The 19,712-nt window shown below is 30.2% G+C and overlaps 1 protein-coding gene across 1 annotated transcript in view; it reads right to left on the reverse strand.

The window, feature by feature from the left end:
* Positions 1 to 19,712, reverse strand: part of LOC142324464 (uncharacterized) — a 54,190-nt gene that overhangs the window by 12,309 nt on the left and 22,169 nt on the right. The window contains exons 2-3 of the transcript XR_012756302.1: positions 17,443 to 17,609; positions 8,956 to 9,134 (exon numbers count right to left, since the gene is read on the reverse strand). The gene's annotated coding sequence lies outside the window, so the exon portion shown is untranslated. The remainder of the gene's footprint in view (positions 1 to 8,955; positions 9,135 to 17,442; positions 17,610 to 19,712) is intronic.

Below are 19,712 nucleotides of genomic sequence, written 5' to 3' on the forward strand. Positions count from 1 at the left end.
ATTAGTCCTTGGGTAATAGCACGTTTTCATTTAATCGAATCTCGTATTCTATCGATTTCCATAACCACCTCTTTCGAGGAACTCGGTGTGACATCGTACTTGATCGACATCATAATTACGACTGATTACAACCCATTCACGTCATCACCTTATTTCGACAGATCTAAAGAGCATTGCATGCTTCTTATTTCTTCGTAAAAAACGAACAACATCGATTAAAGTGATGTTCATCCTGCAGGTCGTCCTCGTCTTGTGTTACACAATTTGCGGTAATATTACTTAACACCTTGATCAATAGATGGAATCGAGAGTTTTGAACTGAAATTTTTAAACACAATAGATCTTTTTATATTACCAACCCATAAAGCAATATTCACAACCACCGAGTGGATCACGTTGTGTAGTCTTCGCAATGTATGAATCTACTAATTGGATGTCGATTGTCATGCGAATATAGAAGCAACAAATAGCTGTTGAATAGCCAAAATTTATCTGCCTTTGCCCCCGCTAATTCGCACCATCTTTGTAGTAAGTCTTGGTTTTGGATTTCAAAGAGACCACAACCAGCACGGCGTTTATTTTTATATTTCAATTCGAATATATTGGCGTATAATTATAACGTTGGTAGTGCTGCCTTTAGAAAATCACTAGAAAAGAGAGCCTAAGCCTTATTGTTAACAATATCGAAGGGCAACCCTCCACGTCTGATTGGTAAGGTTTCCGGTATATCGTCGGTAAACTGTATACCATAGATTGTGTCGACAAAACATTTTCATCCGTAAGATGTAGCCAATCGGTTCAAAGTTTTAGGCGATCTTATTGGTATAGTTCGTTCTGTTATTAAAATAAAACATCTTGCTCCTTGAAGTAGACTGACTACCATACTTTAACATGTGCATGTAGAAAGTTGTGTAATCTATGGACGCGTGTTGGTTTCTTAGCTCCAATTTAAAGCCAAATTTTTAAATAAACAACAAAATTTTTGTATATTTTTTGTAAAATTTTTGTAAAGTTTTTGTATATTTGCGGTGACGGTCGAAATCCTGAGATAAAGTTCCAACCATGTCGGACTGTAGTGTTGAACATGTTTTTGTCGTAAATTACCAACTCCATCGGCAGTTCATATTTATCGCATTCTTCTAGAAACGTTAACCATATACGCTTGTTGAAATCTTTACTTTGCTAGTAATCATCAACAGCACTATCAAAGGATAGTCACGATTCAATCATTTCACTTGAAGCCAATACCTTTGATCTTTATTTTCACAGTAGTTTACCCGTCGACAAACGAAGTTGTCGTAAAACGTTTCACTTTTGCTAAAGTATTTCAAGCATAGGTTATTTTGCGGGTTTCCTTTAAAGTGTATCGTGTTCGCGTACGGAGTATCGTCCTCGTAGGTGTTGGCTTGCTTGCCATTTCTCCCGCCACCACCCAATTCGGTCACCCTAAAGCATAAGACCGAATGTCTGTGCCATAAATGGCAACTGAGCCTTGAACAGTTTAAAGACTAGTGTCCTAGCAGAGCTCCTGGAGCTTACCTAACAGCATGAGCGAACAAATCGTGGTGCCATACACCATCGGCTTACGTGTCCCAACCGCTCACTTGTCATATATTTGCTAAAATGGATAGGCGCACCCCGTCAACTACTTGAAATATATATGACATCAATAATAAAATTTATTTTGTCTAGGCAGTCTATTCGCTGCCACGCCTAGGTCGCTGAATGCCAGTAAGTACCTGTCCACCATTTTATAGCGCTTGCAGCCATAATAATTGGCTCTGATCAGTCATACTCAGGGTTAACTTCTCACGGCAATGGGGTAAGAGTCTTTCCCTTAAGCAAACTACGGATGCCGGTTGCAAAGCAATCGCATCTAGGTACTCCCACATGATCCGACAATGCGGCTCGCGCCACATTGACTCGCCGCTTATGAGTGGCCAATTTTCCTCTTAACCTCTAAGTTCCAGTGTGGCTAGGTTGTTCATTTGACTGAACCTCCTCGCAGACGCACGGCTCATCAGGCAATCATCTGCCAGGCGGAACCGAAACAGATATTGGTTCAAATTAGCGTGGTAGTGGGCACTCGGGCACCTGTTGCCCTTAAAAACGAACTCGAAGCATACCATCCCCCAAATCCTGTATAAACTTATACAAGGATCTTCCCTTAGTCGTGATGTTCCATTCCAGATTCCAACGCCAGCCTCTCCCGCAGGAGGGAGATGGACAACTGAACAAAATTTAGATTCGGTGCATTGTGATCACCGTTCCGCTCCGGTACTGGCCCGGTTCAAAACCGCATCCCAAATACCTCGGCCTCCCGGCCTCTTCGCAATCTTCACATGGCTGCCCGAACTTTCACCTGTAAATCGATGGGGAGAGCCTTTCCTAATACGGTGGTAGCCTTGTAAGAAGTTGTTTTAAAAACACCAGTGCATACAATTCAGGCTCTGCGCTGGGCACTCCTTAAATCTTGAACGTGCTCTATTCATATCAAACCTATGCGCCCAAACGGATTCCACATAAGGTAACGACAATGTAAGGTTAGTTCGCGTTCATCAACTGCTAGCGTCAGTTGCACGTCAACACTTACACCGTCAACATTGTTCGTTGTGCTGCTCCGCAACGGTACACGCGCGCACGTGCGCGCAATCTATTTGTGTGTGTGTATGTGTGTGTGTGTGTGTGTATGCAAACCGATTATTATTATTATTCAGTTCGACCTACATTGTCAACTGTCGTTTCCTATCCCTCTGTTATCATATTAGGTTGTGTCAATACTTAGAAAACAGGATGTGTTGTGATGATAAGCAGTAAAGCAAGAAATAATATTATTTATCAGTTCACCAATTAACTCTAACACTGTTACCACATCCTGTTCTCTGTTACATGTTCGTTTCCTATAACAGATAAGATTGTGTCAATATTTAGAGAAAACAGGGCGTGTCAATGATAAACATATTCAAACATGCTCGTTTCCTGTAATAGATATAAAATGGTTGCTCTCGAATCCAAAGGCTGCGATTGGTCGACAGGGTGTGGCGCTTTTCCCGCGCAACAATGCATTGATATTAGGTCGTGTTTGTCAGGTGTTCTTCACTCGCGCGCCGAAACTCCCACGGTGAACATCCCGTGCTGCTCCGTTGACGCACGCACGCACGCACGCACGCGAACACACACACAACCACCGTCTCCCGGTGCTCGACCCATGAAGAGGTCCTCACCTCCTCACAGTGACGCCTCTCAGTGCAGCGGCCATAATCACCAGGATGGTCGAGGAACGTCTATTTTTTTGAGAGGCCCACACACAATCCCGCGGTATACGAAATTATAGGGCCACCGGCGTCACAAAATAACGTCATACAATATGGCCGACCACCGCCATCTTAAATCAGTGACGTCATCCAAGATGGCCGACAACCGTTCCTTGGATGACGTCATTCGTGGAGCTAGTACCCCTATTTCCGCACTACTGAAGAAATGAAAAAAGCTTCTTCCGTTTATGAAATATATTAAGCTTAAAGAACTGAACTCCTATATTAAACACAAATTAAGATTTATACTAAATTTTTCTTGAGATAAATTGTAAAATAAGAAAACGCTTGCTGTTTACATAAAATTTACTCTTGTAAATAACTAAAAATTGTTTCTATTTGAGAAATAATTTACTCTATAAAAAAATCTCCTTCTCCCCCCAAATAATAGCTAGTTAGACGTTTAGGATCTGTAATACAGTCAACTTCTGAGTCCCTTTTTCTCAAAATTGAGACATCTGGGGATGGTATAAGAATTTTCTTATATGTAATAGCCTCATTTTTTATATTGTTATTCTCAAAGATATTTTGAGTACTCATCAATTTTCGTATGAAAATACCCAATTTTGTAATAATTTAATATTAATTTGCATTATTGTGTTACTTTTAATGTCATAAAATAGTATGATCATATTTATTTTTAGCTTCGTAATTACTGACTTCTGTTAAGCACTGACTTCTGTAATCCTGTACACAATAAATTTTAAAAGTATTTTTACTCATATTTTCATTATAAATCAAATCTTAATTTACCTTCTTGCGGCTCCATACATTTTGGTACATGCAAAATATGTGGAAGGATTACTGTTGTTACATTGGTTGTGGATGTAAAGGCTAATTTAATAACTTCATATTTGAATCTGTTAGCAAATCTGAAAAAAAATACATTTCTCTTTTATTAAAATTTTTGTTTGCTCTAAATTTTAAAATAGCCATCAATGTTAAAAAAAAATTATAAAAAAAAAAATGTTTTCTATAAGATTGCTTGAATGTACAGTTGCAAAATCTACTAATCTAAAGAGAAGTCTAAACAATTTTAATGAATGGTTTGTATAATATTTTAACATCATTCTCCTTACTGTAAATTAATAAGAAATACTATTAATAAGAGATGGTACATGAAAATACATTATATCGAATATATCAATGTAGGAGAAATTATAAATATAAAAATAGACAAAAAATAAATATGTTTATTTGAATTCGAACACAAGAAATAAGGATTGATTTTTTTAAAAATTAGTATTATTTAAAAATTCATCAACAGAATAATATTGTTCCCGTTAAATAAAATATTTTTATTGTATTTTAGATATAATTAAAATATGAATATTTAAAGATGAGTATTGTATTTTGAATATAATTAAAAGTGGGAAGAGTTTTCAAACGGTTCGAAATTTATTAAAAATGGTAAATGTAGTATAATGGTTGGTTTGGTGAAGGTGGATATTGTTGTTTCTTAAGAATAAATGACGATCCTTTTCCCTGAGGCACTCCGCGTTCTACATCTTGAATTGAGAACTTAAATTTTACATGTGTAAAAGAAGAAATTTCAACCATTTGTTAAATTATTGGTTGAAGTCGTTAAATACTTTAATTCAATTGTAAGCGGCTCCTCTGATACCATAGCGACTGATTTTTTTCTTGAGTAAAAATTGTGGAATTTAATATAAGGCTTTACTAAGACAACAAGAAATTTAAATGAAATCTTTTTGTTATCTACAGAATTTAAAATATTTTCCAAAAACTGGTAAATGGCTGCGTCGGTAGATAACTTTTCTTAAAACCATGTTGAATGGTTTTAAGAAGAGTCGATTTTTAATCATTTTTTCTCAAATACTTCTAAAAATTCGGACAATAACGAAATTAGCCTTAATTTTGTAAATTAAGTTCAGAACTTTTCTTAAAGAGAGAATATCAACAGAAATCTTAAAGCAGCTAAGGAATACTCTGTTTCTGAAAGATTCGTTGATTAAATTTGTAAGGACGATATAACTATTGCATTTATGAATTTAAAAAAAAAAAATATTTTCAGGAATACTATTAATACCCATGGAATACTTATTTTTATATTATATTTAAAATAAGCTTATTTTCCTTGATATTAACAGTAAATAGAATTACTGGTTTATCAACAAAATTATTCGAGGTGAATGGTTTTGTTTGAATGGATCAATATTATTGTTGTTTTAAATACTGAAAAAGAGATTACTTAATTCCTCTGCTACTTGAATAGGGGATGAGTTAACGAAAGTCAATTCCTGTATTTTTGGTGAAGTTATCTGGTATTTTATTTTCAAATCAGCTTTCACTTTTCATAACTGGCCGCATGATTTTAATTTACTGTTCGAATTAGATATTAAATTACCATAATATAGCTGTTTGAATAACTTTAGTATGAATTCGTTTCTAACATTTAAAATAATTCTGGATGTTATCAATCAAATTAAATTTTAACAATTCAGGGAAATTTCTTACGGTAGAGCTTGATTTTGCTATTTCTTTCGTAATCTATGCATTTTTCTTTTTATATGTGAAAGGTTAATTTTTTAACCTTTAAAGGCGAGCTAGAAAATAAGCCTTCTGAAACACACGAAAATTGTTTAATTTTTACAATTTGTTTCTGACAACAAGGTCAGAAACAAGTTCTAATTGAATCCTAATTAACCACCCTCTTGAAATAATAATCATTTTCTCCTCGCGTGTTTTTATTAGCAAATAATGCGACTGTAATTTAAAAATTATGATTTGAAAGACCGTAATCTACACAAAAGGATGGAAAATTACCTTTTGGTAAATCTGTAAAAATATTGTCAATACAGATGGCCGAAGTCCTTGTAATTCTGGTTGGCTGTGAAATTGAAATATTAGATCTGCTAACTCAAACCGAGTTAATAGTTCATTCGACACAATACAAGAATTGTGGAAAAAGTAAAAATATAAAAAAACCCCACACACTATAGTAATTTTAAAGTTTCTGATAGTTTATATAGAAATGTTTTAAAAGACCAGAAGTAAATCTATAAATTACCATCAATATTAACTTTAGATTAGGACAATGTATTGCACAGAATTTGAAATTAATTTCATTTGCAGTTATTCGGTAACTTTTAGCTTTATTAAAATTGATAACTTTTATACTAGATCGTGGATAACTGTGTTCTTTGGTGGTTGGGTTTCAATAACCACATATCTCAGAAAAGGTCGAATTGAAACTGTACAAGACTACACTTCATTTACACTCTTACATATCATCCTCATTCATCCTCTGAAGTATTATCTGAAAGGTAATTACCAGAGGCTAAACAGGAAAAAGAAAGAAAGAAGAAAGATATCTTTTATAACAATTAAGATTCCCGTTTGTTATTTACCATAAATGAACAAATCAACTGGAAATATTTGCGCAAAAAATGTATTACAAATTTAGTTGAGTAAATCAGCTGTTAATTTACAAAAATGCAGGTTGTATTACATTGAAAGACTGCGGTTTATTAACTCCTTATTTTACCTTTTTACTTAAACATACTTGTGATGGTAAAGTTTGATAGTGCTAGTAAAAATTAAAGTTATAGACCTAGCGGTTCAATTTTTTTTTTTTGGGTGAAACTTTAATTATTAGTTTCCTCGTTCATTTACTTATTTCGTTTTATTAAATATTAAATCTTCAATCACAATGCATTCTTTAAGTGAAACCGAAAGAATAACTTTGTTGATGATGTACGGATATGGTGACAGAGTTCAACCTTTACAATAGGTATTTGATTTATTTAATAATAGTTTCCAAACAGAGAATCAATTAGTAAATTGATTGTGATCAAGACAGTACAGCGATTTGAAGAAACCAGGACTGTAAAGAATCTTTCTCGCACCGGTAGACCAAGAACTGTCACAATTGATGCAAAGTCATTAGATATATTGCAGATCTTCATCGAAGATCGATTCGAAAAGCTGTAATCCAACATGACATTAGTTATTTTAAATGAACAATTTCCAAATTGCTGGATAGGTCATAGAGGAGCTATAATAGAATGGGCTGGTGGCAGCCCATTCATTCCGATGTTCCATTGTAGAAGTTTCGATGTACAAGAATTACATTAGTTTTAATGGTAGGTCATTGGCTTTGTCCACCCATTTTTTCAGCTTACAATTCTTTTTAATGTAACCTCTAAGAATAAAGATAAAAATGCAAACTTTATACAGGTATAATATTAATTTGTTCGGTAGAATGATGCCGGCAAGAGTTGTCTACACCGAAAGACTTATTTACTCTGACCAACTCGCAAATCGACATTTAAAAATTTTTCAAATTGTTTAAAATATAAAAAAATAAAATAATTTTGGTGAAATAAACCTACATATCATCGCAGAATTGGATATTCTTAATGAATATAGGTTTTTCTCGATAAATATATGAAAAATCTTCGTAATTTCACGTTTTTTAATTTGGAAATGTGAAATTTTTGTTTTTCTAATCCTGATTTTTTTTCTCCTAACCCGTTTACGAATCGCGCTACTAGATAGCAGTATTGGTAGTACTAGGTAGCGTACAAAAACTTGATAATGTATACTTGAAATAATAATTTTTAAAAGAAAATATACTACAGCTTGTTTTAATAGTAAATACTCTTATGTAAATGAAAGTACTGAAGATGAAACAATTTTTTTAAGTCCCATTACTTCATTAAAAAAAAATAAAAGTATTAGTTTACGAGACTAGTTTATTAAAAAAAGGAGTAAATAAAATAGAAATAAATTGGTAAAATTTTTATTCTACAATTAGAATTTGGTGGCCTTGGGGTCGTGATATTTCGAAAAATTTTATTTATGATCCGATTTGGCTCATATTCAGATTATATGTTAATGACGTAAACAAAATATTTTTGCAAAAAACAGACCCGCTAGGTTGCGCTGGGGTCGTGATATTTCAAAAAAATTGTATATATAATTAATATTTATATGTATATAATACATTACATATACAGTCTATACAAACATATTTTATTTATTCATTGCTTTATGTTTATTTATAATTAATATTGAACTTTTTTACAGTTTTGAATCCTGCATTTTTTGATAATCTTGTGCCAACACTATTAAAACATTTTTTTTTAATAATGCTGAACCGTTTTCACATTATTATTGCAATTGCTCAGATCAATGAAAATAAAAACTCAAATATTAATAGATGAGCAGATTTCGACTAGAAAAACTGACTGTTATGCTGCTTAGAGGACTACTTCTTCAAGATTCCTTCTAGGCAATGATCATCTCTCCTGCCCTCACATCAGGGCATCTGACCTACAATGGGAGCCATAATTTCCTGTTTAGTAATTTTGCATTGACCAATTGAAATACACAATGAGACAAAACAAATTAAAAAAATGAGACAAAACAAAAAAAATAAGACAAAACAGATTAAAAAAAAGATAAAACAAAAAAGCAGTCCTTAGGTACTAAAATGTGACACAAGAACTGGCTCAGGTTTTGTTAAGGACATCTGCCGCTGGAATTGTGTAACATTTGGATTAACCCAAATTAACTACATATAATTGCTTATTTATAATACATATAACTTATCAATACACACACACATGCATTTGTACAGTTCTCATAGTACTACTGGTTATTTTCATTTACTCACATATCATAGATGCATTCTGCTAACATTTCAAGATCCTGAAGATTTTTAGAAAATATTTTTTTTGATGTTCTCTTTTGTATTGAACTACTTCGCTTAGAGTTCTGTTTTTCAACTTTGGAAGTGTTTGATGATCCTCGCTTTTTTGATGAAACTGACTTTAAACTAGATTCACTTTGTCGCTGTAATAGAAATTATGTCATGAAGCAATTGCTGTGTTTTACTGAAATTGTATCAATGAAGACTTTCCCATAAATTTTCCTTGCTAAAGAGCAGCCCAAATAGTTATAATTAATTCTATTTTAATTCACTAAATAGTAAAAGAGTGGATTCCAATTTACTAAGACAATGATTATTCAATAACTGGTTAAAGTGGACGGTTAAGTCAGCTCAGCCACCATTCAGTTTAATTACTTCATTTTTCGATGTTTGTTATTTCATTGTGGTTTTATTTTTATTTCAAAATATGGCATAGGCACTTTACATCTATGCTCTAGTATGTGAGAAATATTCTTCATTGTGATATTATGCAATTTAATTACTAATTTTATTATTTTTTTAAACTATTTAATTTTTAAACTTGGTATTGTTAACTTAAATTGTGGATGATAATAATACTGTATCTGGGCACTAATAATGACACTTCTTTGTGTGCACAAGAAACAAAAAATTCATCTTTGGATTGCAGTAACTTATAACCTGGTTGTGGAAGAGGGATTAACTGTCACATTACCAAACAGTACTGAATTAATTTAGATCAACGGGCATAATAATTGATGCTAAGTATTCTTTGCTGATTCTGAAAAAATAAAGTATTATGACTATTTTTCTGAAATATACAATAGTATATAGTAATATAGTGAGCTACTACATTTTACTATTATATAGTGAAACTCATTGAGTCTTTTTCGAATCATAGTGAAGAAATTAAATCAAATTTAATTTTTTAAACCAGGATGTCACTCTTGTTATAATGATCCATCCATCTAAATTTATTTATTAGTTCTGTAGCCTGGAAGTAAAGGACACCATCTCCATTTTTATACTTTTACAGTAGAGCAGTTTGAAGTTTGGAAATTTGGATTTTCTAATTTCCTTTGTTCATCACCATCCTTCCATCATAAAATTTTTTACTAAATTGCCTTATTTAGATTTACTTTAATAGATGCTATTGAATTTTTATTAATTTTTGTTTTATATTAGAAAATATGAACATGGTGCCTTATACCTCTATGTAACATTTTTTAAAATGAATTCTAACATCACGTTCGGTCATAACATGACCGGACAAACAAATTGTTGTGAAAGAAAATTTAATTTTGCGAAAAATATTTGATTAAAAAATACTATTCATTATAGGAAATATATTAATGCAATACAACCTCCTGTTAGATTCATCTAAGAGACAGATAAATTGTGCAATAAAATGATTGTACAATATTGAAACACTGTTACAATGAAAAGAAAAAGATAATTAAGACTATAATTATAAAATTATTTTGCTCATTTAAAAAAGTGTAATACAACATAATATTATTGTTACAGACACTCAAAAAATTTACAAAGAACTAAAAAATATAATTATTTCTTCAATAGTAATATTATCTACTGTATGATAAAAATTCACAAAAAAAATTCAAAATTAATAATAAAAAAGATTAAATATTCAAAAATCTGCAACATATTCAAATACAACTATTAATAAAACGAATATCCTAAACTACATCTTTCATTAAAAATAATTATTTCCTCTAGTCTTCATTACTTTCTTCAGGTAAATAATTTACTTCACTGCAGTTAGATAATTTTTGATAAAATGGATGACACTCTGATGGTAAATACTTGTAGAGTTAACAGTTCTTTGTATTTTAATAGTACTAACGGTTTTAGATTGACTCTAATGACATCAATTATATCTGGAAACTTGATGTCATTATTTCTCAAATTTCATTGTAAACTAACTGAAAGAAATACTTTTTCAATATCAGTTCCATATTTATAAAATACTGCCAACACTTTTACTGTTTGGCTGTTCTTTGCATCTTGAGTTCATACTGCTTTTATGATTCCTAAAGGTGCAGTTCATAATTACTCTGAATAGATATTTTACCATCTGAAGTTAATTCACTCTTTAATTTTGCTAGATATGAATCACAGGTATCTGTTTGTGCTGCTTAAATGAAAGTTGAATTTTTTGTTGAATATAAATATCTATACAAAGCCACTTTTTCTTTATCTATTTTATTTTCAACACAGAATTCTTGATGCAATGAATACAATTTCTCCAAATTTAAATTGGGTCTTAAAAACTGTTTCTTAGTTTTCAGGTGTGAATAGTAGCTCTCATATTTTGGGATAAAAATTACATGTTGAATAACATTTTGAATTATTTCTTCAGGTGTTTTTGTGACAGGTTTAAGCTGTCCTTTTTTCTACGATCCCTTCAGGTTCTTGCTTTTTAATTCATTACCTATGACTGTATAGATATAGCTAGTTGTTTAAAAACATCACTTTACACATTCTTTTTTTTTTCATCATTTATGTTTTAACTATAGTTAATCCCAGTAATAAAACATTTCATTCCATTGTAATTCAGTAATTTTTTGGTAACAATTTTACACTTACATGGAGGCTTAATTTTTTAATAAGTTATTTTAGTAGAAAAAGTTATGATGGAAGGATGGTGATGAGCAAAGGAAATTAGAAAAAGCAAATTTCAAAACTTCAAACTGTTCTACTGTAAAATTGTAAAAATGGAGATGGTGACCTTTACCTTTGGGATACAGAATTGTTCTAAAGAAGTATATAATGATATCTGCACTTGGTATTGTTTACGTCAATCAAATTTGTACTTGTAATCATTTTAAAAGAAGCTATCTCGTTTATTACTCACAACTGGAGATAAAATTGTGTACCACTGGAAAGAGCACAAAAAAATACTACATAATTCACACATAAACCCATCTTTGACAAAAATGGAGATGGTGTCTTTACCTTGGACTACAGAGTTGTAAACTCTGCTTTGTTCAAAATTGTGGTATTGTAGTCCCCCTTATTTTGTTGTTCTGGCTCTGTCAATGGGTTAACTTGATTCTTATCAGTGGTATGTGCAAAATATAAATTTTACATGCAGCTGTTGTGAGGTAGTAATCTCCAAAGCAAAATAACACATATTAAAAAATAATGTATTATTATATAACAGTAAAATATGGAATACAATAACTCACTATAAACAAGAGTGATTATGTTTTATTCATCTTTTGTGTTACGTGTATTAGATTACTTTTTTTTAATTTTTTTAAATCATTTCCTATTAACTGATCTTAGGGTAAATAAAGAAGGCCAGGCCACCACTTTAATCATCAATTCTCTAGTATGCTTGTGATAGGAAGCTTGTTGTCTTAAACATGACTATACCATTTCATTGTCTGTCTTATGTATTGTACTAAGTTTACAATCTTAAATGGCACAAATAGATGGCAAAAAAATTAAACTTATTTCAAGTTTTATTTTGTCAGTTTTAGTATTTCACTAATTGCCAGTTTATGTAAAACAATAAAAGGTAATCATTTCTTCTACTTAAATTTAAGACTAAATATTTCGAATAAATTAAAATTTAATGTTGCAGTGGTATGTCATATTTTAGAGTTAAAGAACAGGTGGAAGGCGAAATTCTGGGCTATGTCTTAAAGTAGTTGGCCTGCACCGAGACATCTCTTTCACTCACTAACTTCTTCATATAATGAGATCCCAAGCTCTTACATTAGGACAAATAACAGAATGAATGAGACAATCTTGCATTTGTGAGTGCTTATTTCCAAACTGAATGGTTTTTTGTTTTTATTATAGCTAATTCCTATGAAAAAAGGATCCTTCCAACAAAATTAAAATTTTTGAAACATAAGTTAAATGAAAACATTTTTTTGATCTAATTAAATTATTATATCAACAAATATATAGTTTTGAAAAAGCTGATAACAAAGTTGTTATACTTCTCTGGCATAGTTATTTATTTTTCTATACTGGAAAAATAATAATACATGAAAAAAGTTTAAAAAATCAATATTTTTTTACACCTTTCTGCTCTCCCACCTCCAAAATCACCTCCCAAGAAAATTTTTGGTTAGTCTAGGTTTATTATGTTAAATGGAAAAAAATTAAAAAAATTCCACTGAAAAATGTATAACTGATAAAACATTACCTAAGGTCTCTTTTTTCTGGTTAGGGTAAATTATGATAAAATTTTATTGAAATATTATTAAAGGTTTAAATAAACAAAAAAGTTTTAAAAAAATTCCAAAAATTGATTTTAAACTTTGATCAGCTCCTCTACCTCTACCCTCAATATTGCCCCTAAAGTATTTTTTTAGATTGTTTGTACTATTAATATGCCTAGGAAGACTTAATGGTTAAAAAATATGCAATAAGTAAAATCATAGCTTTTTTTGATTCTTGGTGATGGGGGAAATTTGGGAAGCAAAATTTTATAATAGATTGTAAGATAAGCATGTTGAGGCTTAGTATAAAGTGGGTTATGGTTGAAAAATTTTGAGGAAAACTTTGAGAAAGAAACTGTCTAGAGATATTGACACCAAACTTTTACTAACAACTGCTCCATATACACGAGTCTGTGTTAAATTTCATCAAAATCTGTTTATATAGTCAAATGTTATTAAGCTTCAAACATGCCAACACTTAAACATTACCCTACACTTTTTTTTTGTTTTTTGGGGTTCCTGGGTCATGAACCATCAAGAAACAGAAAAAACCCTTACCCCATTTTTTTACTGATTACCTTTCCTTTTTGGAGAGTAGCTCTAGAGTTATGATACCATCAAAATAAATGTAGCTTCTAATTACAATTATTATCATTAGTTTTATAAAAATGTTGATGCTTTGGTTAATAACCACATTACTTAATTTCTTATTGCTATGTGTGAGAATGTTGAGTTAATTAAATTCGAATTTTATACTATGTTTTATGTTAATAACACCTGCTTGACTTCTTGATAAATTTTCTACTAATTCAAAAAAAAATTCAAAAAGAAAAAGATTATACTTATAAGATTGATTTAATCTTTTCAAAACATATATCTGAACTGTAAGGGTTGAAATGATTATTCAGATGATAATAATTACCTTTTAATAGAATAGTATGACTTTAATGAAATTGTAATAGTTCCTCTGTCCAGGAACCACAGGAGCCAACTAGCACACTGAGATATACCCTAGTTGTCTTCCACCAAAATTAAAAATTTACTTGTTCTTTCAAAATCTCAATTTTCTGGTTGTTAAATTTCTCAGTTCATTCCGGATTGTCAGTAATGACACCAGTAGCCTGGTGTTCTAGAAGAGATGCTTTTGTAGCTTTATAATGACTGCTGACAGGCAAGCAGTTTCTTTTTGCAGAAAGTGTGTTTTGTCTAAGGATATATTCGGTCAACTGGTTTATTTCTTAGAAAATTTGAAACTTTATATGTGATTATATTGTATTATGTAAACAGAGCTTTAAGTTTTAATTGCTTTTTAGTTTTAGGTGCTGTAAATTAGAGTGCTCCTTGTAAGAATTATTTACAAGATTTTTGTGTATTTTATGTGAAAATCAACCAATTCTTTCATTTGTAAAAGAAGGCAACATGAGTATTTCCTGACATTGGATGATGAATAACATTTGACTTTTAATTTATCTGCTTATATTTAATTATTTTGAATTTTTAATCATAAAACTTACATAGATTATGTATAATTCATTGTTCAGCATATGGATCACAATAAGGCTTTAAAGCTATTAAATATCAAACAACTCTATTTCAAAACTGTTGGAATATGCTTCCATGGAGAACCTTCAGTTATCAGTAGCATTCCAAAAATTTCCAGTAATTCCATTGAAGAGGATGCTGCTAATTAATTCTAATAGCTCCATGTAAGAAAAATTTTAGTATTTTGAATGAGTGTCATTTTATATTTGATAGTTTTAAAATCATTTGCAATATTTTATTACAGAGTAACAATCTACATACCAGTACATGTCCATGTATGTCTGAAAGTATATAATCTTACCTTTTAAATGATAAAATATTAGTAAATTAGGTGAGATGCTGTAACAAAATTTTCTGCTAACTTCATATCACTAACAATAGATTTATTAAAAAATGGATGAAGTTAAATGTATACAACATTTTAATGTTTAATAACTAAAAATTGAAATATATATATTTTGATTTAATTGTTATTCATTTAATTAGCCTGGAAGGCACCTCTTTCAGCCTTTAATTACACAAAATATTTATATTAGTATAATATGAGGCAACTGAATAAAGGTGGTACCTGATCTTTGTCAAAAACTTAACACTATGTTCAACATGTTAACTAATAAAGATAATAAAACTCCAATGCTTTTATTTCTTAAAATCTTCTTATAGACTCTTTGATTCTATTTTCTACACCATACAAAGAAACATTGGTCTTTACTTCCATATTTTTGTTTTGGCTAGCATTCATCAATGATAATGACACAGTTTAGTTATCAGCCAAAATGAATTACCATCAGACAATATAAAACTTTTGCTTTAAAAAAACTCCAAATTCCTTAGATAAATTTCAGTACTCAAGAAAAACTCCATTTTTATTCAAAAACCTAAGAAGCTTTAGCTAGATATAGGAATCTCAAAAGTAATTAATCTAACAATTGCATAAATATTCCACCATTATATTTTTTCTCTGTGGAAAGAAATTTTAATGATTTAATAGTGCATATTATTAAAAAAAAAAATTAATAATTATTTAAAGCAATAGATGTTCAACATCACTATTTTTATAACAGCGCAATAAGTTAGAACATTAAAGGTGATAAAAGCAATTTGCAGTATTTTAATGTTTCTCTATCATTTTCTGACATATTTACTGACAGAGGTCTGAAGACTTTAATTATAAAGAAAATTTTTTATGATATGATGCCGACAATGGAATTTTGCTAAATACTAATCCAAAGAGTGCCTTGCAGTATCTCAGTGTTACTTGTCCCTCCAGTTTTTATCCCCAAACCTTTCAAAGTTTATCACTATTACTCTCTTAATTCATGAAGCAAATAACTTTGGTTAAATGTTGGAACTCAGTTTTTTAAAGACTGGTGGTATATACTAGTCATGTGTTGAAATAAATGGTAGGTTTCCTTAATGCTGGTCTTTGTAGTTGTACTATGCACCATCACAGGAGTAGTTTGAAGAAAAGTTTGTCTAACGTAAATAATTTAGGAATATATCCACATACAATATTACACAAATAATTTGCTATTTTATCTATCTTAAAATTCTATTGAATATCCACTTCTGTGGAAACTTGTATCTGGTATTAGCTTTCTATTTTCTAAATGTGCTTTCATCAACTTCCAAATGAAACCAGAATGAGGGCTGCTACACTAACATTCTAAAGTTTCATGCTTAAAGTTTTGTAAGTGAGATGTTCTATTTAGTAATGAGAATATATAAATTACTGAAACATTTTTTCTTCGTATATTTACTTTTGTGCAGCAAGACTACACATTTTATTTGAAAACCAGACAAGTCACCAGTAACTTATATGTACAATTATTCTTTTCAGCAATGGTAAGTTGAAATTTGTGAACTCCTACATTACATTTATATCTTATGAACAGCATGTAAAAATATGATAACACTTTAAAATGATTAATTACTCAATATTTAATATACAGGGGTACTTCACTGTACAAGGTGCTGAAGATTAGCCTCAGAAGAGGACTTGGGAAGAATAGATTCCATTAATTTCAAAGTGTATGGGTATATGAACGTAAACGTGTGCACACTCATGTGTCTTTGGAACTTGCTTGTTCATGAAGTGGAGAGAACTATTTTTCAAGTACCTGTAACATCTGTCCATTACAAGCTATGTACTAGTATAGCATAAACACAATATGTTTTCAAATATGATTAGATAAAGCAGCTGGCCTACAATACTACAAAGTATGGAAAAGTATTTTAAAACTTCAAATACCTTGCACATTTTAAAATAAACAGGTAAATTTGAAATGTGTTTTTCAGTTGAAGAAAGTGACTTAAAGCCAAATTTTCATCCCTAGGTTCAACTTGTCTTTGAAAAATGCCGTCTCCTATAGAAAGTAATGAAATAGTTTTCAAGAAAAATTCAAATCCCAGTTATGGTTACTAATAAAAACAAATACCCCAAGGAAATATTAATGTTTACTTAAGATAAATGAAAATTATTATTTTATTTTTTAATTGATGTTTGAGTTAGAGGATTGTTAATTTTTAATTGTAGTAGCCCTAATAAATTTTTCAAAGCTTTCTTTCTTCTTTGTTTTACTTGTGTAATTTTTTGCTGGATTTTATTTGCTTCAATTAATGTATTTTTAACATTTATTAAAATTTTTAATCCATCTGCATTTCAATATGTCATCATTTTCTGAATCACCAGATATTATTAAATTAAAATAAAACATATTTAAAAACTCACAAAGGTTTCATTTGATTTAAAGGATGTTGAAGATGGCTGTTTTTGTATTAATTCTAGGCATTGTTTAGGCAAAGGAATTTCTACACTTCCATTTTTGATGACTTCTGTAGCACTTAAAATCAAATTTTTGAAGTCAGAAAAAGTGTTTTCTCGATCCCAACCATGCACTGAAAAGGAAAATGAGATCAGTGTTATTTATGAAACTACACCACCATAGATTAATATTAAATCCAAACACTATAGATTAATATTCAAACACTGTTTAAAAAGTATTGTTTTCAAGAATTTGAAGGATAAGTTGATATGATTATCTCATCATCACTGATGATGATTAAATTTGTAAAATTCATTAAGATTTATAAATTATATAATATTTAGGAAAATTATGTATTACACACACTACAAACAAAACATGTTCCACCTTATGCTCTCATGCAATAAATATATATTTTCTTCTTTCTTTTTTTGAATATAATCAGCTTTTTAATGTTTTGGTTGACAAGACAAAAGATTTCTGAGGTAAATATGTGTAGAGATCATGTATTTTCAACCAGTGCATGAAGACCTGAAGAAAGAATTATGTTTTCATGTAAATCATTCTGGAAACTTTTTTTAAGTGAGATGTTAAAATGGATTAACTGATCAGTAAAATGTTTTCACGTATGTTATTGTGGCTTAAGCATCACACAAGTGTTGTTTATTAATTACTGTAGATACTTGTTGAAATCTACAACATATCAGCTTCCAGTGATATAGTAATTTATAGATCATTATAATTTATTATCTAATTATTAAATTAGAAAACTCTCAAAAACCATAACCAAAATTTTACTTATAAATTATGCCTTAAGATTTTTACTTAAAAATTTAAATGTATATGGCTGCTTTGATAGTAAACATATCATCATTTGACTGTTAAGTTGAAATGCACAGTGAGATAGATTGCTGGACTTGTGACTGGTTTCTTGGTATGTCCTATCGTGGTACACTATCCTCTCTTCTACACCATCAACAATGCTAACACTGCTTCAGATACATTACGTAGAACTACTGTGGATATATGTGTTAATGTTTTCTAAAGTTTAACGAGTAATAGTAAGTTCTGAATTAAATTATATGCACAGCACACTATACCATCAGATATAACTAATAAATCAGGGAAAGAATCCATGATTTGAAATCACTGGTTTTAATTATATTTATAGACATCACTTTTCATGCAAAAGCCAGTTCATAGTGAAAGCTATATGCTGTGATAAGGTTTTGTACACTTACGTTCAAGTTCAGACTCATTGCTACAATAATTTTTCACTTAAAATTCAGTGTTGTTTCTGTTTTATTTCAGAGAAGTTTAATCATTGCATTCTTAAAAAAAACCTAATTTTTGTAAAATAAATATTGTTTCTTTCTAGTCTGGTCTCTGAAATCCACTGATTTTTAAGTTCTATTAACATGATTAGTGTTTAACTTGTTCCACTGTAATATAAAAACACTAAATGAAATATATATATATATATATATATATATATATATATATATATATAACTGTAATGGACCATTTCTAAAATTCTCTGAAGCACCTTGTATGGGTATGTTAAAAATTCAACTGCACGTGTTCAATGTGTGGTCCTTCCTCAGTTGAGGAAGATGACTGAAGATACAAGATGGAAAATATAACTGTAACTAATTTAAAAAAAAACATAGCATGGTGTATTAACGCACAAGTTAACTATAATTTAGCTATCTTTCTGTCTAAAGGAACACATTTTAATTAAAGTGTTCTCTATTTCACAACAGTGAGCAGAGTGAATCTTACATTAGATTTTAATGTAAATGAGCATAGGTCGTTCTGACCAGTTAAATTATCATACATTATGATTTCTCTCTAATTCTTCATCAGATGATGCAATGCATCACATTATCAATAACTAGACAGATTTTTGTTATGCAGATAGAGATAGGGTAAAATCATATCCACTATTTGAAAATGATTGTTTGGTATAAATATGCATAATTTCTGTAACAAATAATTATACAGATATAACAAATTTAGTAAACTTTTACTATAAAATTTAATTGATAAGACCCAAACCTAAATTGTCAAATTTTTCATTATTCTATGAAGAAATTGTTGACTCATACATAATAAAATAAAAGATTTAATTAACTGTTGACTTACTGGGTTAATAAGACATTTGTGAAATTTCTCATTCAAGAAAGATAATTTTTAATTTTTATCTTTTTGTTTTAATATTGAAATTTTTATAAAT

The sequence above is a fragment of the Lycorma delicatula genome, chromosome 1 (genome assembly GCF_047948215.1).
Source record: "Lycorma delicatula isolate Av1 chromosome 1, ASM4794821v1, whole genome shotgun sequence".
Classification (NCBI taxonomy): domain Eukaryota; kingdom Metazoa; phylum Arthropoda; class Insecta; order Hemiptera; family Fulgoridae; genus Lycorma; species Lycorma delicatula.